The following is a 3,575-nucleotide window of genomic DNA, read 5'->3' as shown; positions in this document are numbered from 1 at the left end:
GGCCCGACCGAGACAGGGCCTTAGTGGGGTGCTCCCATAGCGGGCAACAATGAGAGGGGTGCCTTTAAATTCATTTTGAACCATATTTGAAATTTTGGGTTACCAGATGCACGTTTTCAATCACCAGTTGCACGGAGGATTAATAGCAATCTGCATCCATCGTGATTTCTTAAAGTGTGTAAAAAGCACCCAAGGACGGCCCTGACAGAGAGAGGGCCGTAGTGGGGCACTCCCCTAGCGGGCTATATCAATAGAATGACGGGTAAAAGTATTTAAAACCCTTTTATAATTTTTGGGTTACCAGATGCACGTTTTCAATCACCAGGTGCACGGAGGAAAATGAGCATTTGCATCCATAGTCATGTTTTAAACCGTCCATAAAGCACTCTTGGCCGGCCCCGGCAGAGAGAGAAAGAGATGGTGAAAAAAAAAAAAAATCATCATCAGACCTTCCATAAATAATTCGGGCCGGCCCCCATTGCTAAAGGTCCGTAGTAGGGTGCGCCATAAGCGGACATGAATAGATGGAACACCGCTAACCGCATAGAGAACCGTGTTTTGGGTGACCAGGTGCACGTTTTCAATCACCAGTTGCACATTTTCAATCACCAGTTGCACGGAGGATTAATAGCAATCTGCATCCATCGCGATTTCTTAAAGTGTCTATAAAGCACTCAGGACGGGCCCGACCGAGACAGGGCCTTAGTGGGGTGCTCCCATAGCGGGCAACAATGAGAGGGGTGCCTTTAAATTCATTTTGAACCATATTTGAAATTTTGGGTTACCAGATGCACGTTTTCAATCACCAGTTGCACGGAGGATTAATAGCAATCTGCATCCATCGTGATTTCTTAAAGTGTGTAAAAAGCACCCAAGGACGGCCCTGACAGAGAGAGGGCCGTAGTGGGGCACTCCCCTAGCGGGCTATATCAATAGAATGACGGGTAAAAGTATTTAAAACCCTTTTATAATTTTTGGGTTACCAGATGCACGTTTTCAATCACCAGGTGCACGGAGGAAAATGAGCATTTGCATCCATAGTCATGTTTTAAACCGTCCATAAAGCACTCTTGGCCGGCCCCGGCAGAGAGAGAAAGAGATGGTGAAAAAAAAAAAAAATCATCATCAGACCTTCCATAAATAATTCGGGCCGGCCCCCATTGCTAAAGGTCCGTAGTAGGGTGCGCCATAAGCGGACATGAATAGATGGAACACCGCTAACCGCATAGAGAACCGTGTTTTGGGTGACCAGGTGCACGTTTTCAATCACCAGTTGCACATTTTCAATCACCAGTTGCACGGAGGATTAATAGCAATCTGCATCCATCGCGATTTCTTAAAGTGTCTATAAAGCACTCAGGACGGGCCCGACCGAGACAGGGCCTTAGTGGGGTGCTCCCATAGCGGGCAACAATGAGAGGGGTGCCTTTAAATTCATTTTGAACCATATTTGAAATTTTGGGTTACCAGATGCACGTTTTCAATCACCAGTTGCACGGAGGATTAATAGCAATCTGCATCCATCGTGATTTCTTAAAGTGTGTAAAAAGCACCCAAGGACGGCCCTGACAGAGAGAGGGCCGTAGTGGGGCACTCCCCTAGCGGGCTATATCAATAGAATGACGGGTAAAAGTATTTAAAACCCTTTTATAATTTTTGGGTTACCAGATGCACGTTTTCAATCACCAGGTGCACGGAGGAAAATGAGCATTTGCATCCATAGTCATGTTTTAAACCGTCCATAAAGCACTCTTGGCCGGCCCCGGCAGAGAGAGAAAGAGATGGTGAAAAAAAAAAAAAATCATCATCAGACCTTCCATAAATAATTCGGGCCGGCCCCCATTGCTAAAGGTCCGTAGTAGGGTGCGCCATAAGCGGACATGAATAGATGGAACACCGCTAACCGCATAGAGAACCGTGTTTTGGGTGACCAGGTGCACGTTTTCAATCACCAGTTGCACATTTTCAATCACCAGTTGCACGGAGGATTAATAGCAATCTGCATCCATCGCGATTTCTTAAAGTGTCTATAAAGCACTCAGGACGGGCCCGACCGAGACAGGGCCTTAGTGGGGTGCTCCCATAGCGGGCAACAATGAGAGGGGTGCCTTTAAATTCATTTTGAACCATATTTGAAATTTTGGGTTACCAGATGCACGTTTTCAATCACCAGTTGCACGGAGGATTAATAGCAATCTGCATCCATCGTGATTTCTTAAAGTGTGTAAAAAGCACCCAAGGACGGCCCTGACAGAGAGAGGGCCGTAGTGGGGCACTCCCCTAGCGGGCTATATCAATAGAATGACGGGTAAAAGTATTTAAAACCCTTTTATAATTTTTGGGTTACCAGATGCACGTTTTCAATCACCAGGTGCACGGAGGAAAATGAGCATTTGCATCCATAGTCATGTTTTAAACCGTCCATAAAGCACTCTTGGCCGGCCCCGGCAGAGAGAGAAAGAGATGGTGAAAAAAAAAAAAAATCATCATCAGACCTTCCATAAATAATTCGGGCCGGCCCCCATTGCTAAAGGTCCGTAGTAGGGTGCGCCATAAGCGGACATGAATAGATGGAACACCGCTAACCGCATAGAGAACCGTGTTTTGGGTGACCAGGTGCACGTTTTCAATCACCAGTTGCACATTTTCAATCACCAGTTGCACGGAGGATTAATAGCAATCTGCATCCATCGCGATTTCTTAAAGTGTCTATAAAGCACTCAGGACGGGCCCGACCGAGACAGGGCCTTAGTGGGGTGCTCCCATAGCGGGCAACAATGAGAGGGGTGCCTTTAAATTCATTTTGAACCATATTTGAAATTTTGGGTTACCAGATGCACGTTTTCAATCACCAGTTGCACGGAGGATTAATAGCAATCTGCATCCATCGTGATTTCTTAAAGTGTGTAAAAAGCACCCAAGGACGGCCCTGACAGAGAGAGGGCCGTAGTGGGGCACTCCCCTAGCGGGCTATATCAATAGAATGACGGGTAAAAGTATTTAAAACCCTTTTATAATTTTTGGGTTACCAGATGCACGTTTTCAATCACCAGGTGCACGGAGGAAAATGAGCATTTGCATCCATAGTCATGTTTTAAACCGTCCATAAAGCACTCTTGGCCGGCCCCGGCAGAGAGAGAAAGAGATGGTGAAAAAAAAAAAAAATCATCATCAGACCTTCCATAAATAATTCGGGCCGGCCCCCATTGCTAAAGGTCCGTAGTAGGGTGCGCCATAAGCGGACATGAATAGATGGAACACCGCTAACCGCATAGAGAACCGTGTTTTGGGTGACCAGGTGCACGTTTTCAATCACCAGTTGCACATTTTCAATCACCAGTTGCACGGAGGATTAATAGCAATCTGCATCCATCGCGATTTCTTAAAGTGTCTATAAAGCACTCAGGACGGGCCCGACCGAGACAGGGCCTTAGTGGGGTGCTCCCATAGCGGGCAACAATGAGAGGGGTGCCTTTAAATTCATTTTGAACCATATTTGAAATTTTGGGTTACCAGATGCACGTTTTCAATCACCAGTTGCACGGAGGATTAATAGCAATCTGCATCCATCGTGA

This window comes from Oncorhynchus mykiss, unplaced genomic scaffold (genome assembly GCF_013265735.2).
Source record: "Oncorhynchus mykiss isolate Arlee unplaced genomic scaffold, USDA_OmykA_1.1 un_scaffold_629, whole genome shotgun sequence".
Taxonomy (NCBI): domain Eukaryota; kingdom Metazoa; phylum Chordata; class Actinopteri; order Salmoniformes; family Salmonidae; genus Oncorhynchus; species Oncorhynchus mykiss.
The sequence above is the reverse complement of the archived record's forward strand: the minus strand, read 5'-3'. Positions refer to the sequence as shown.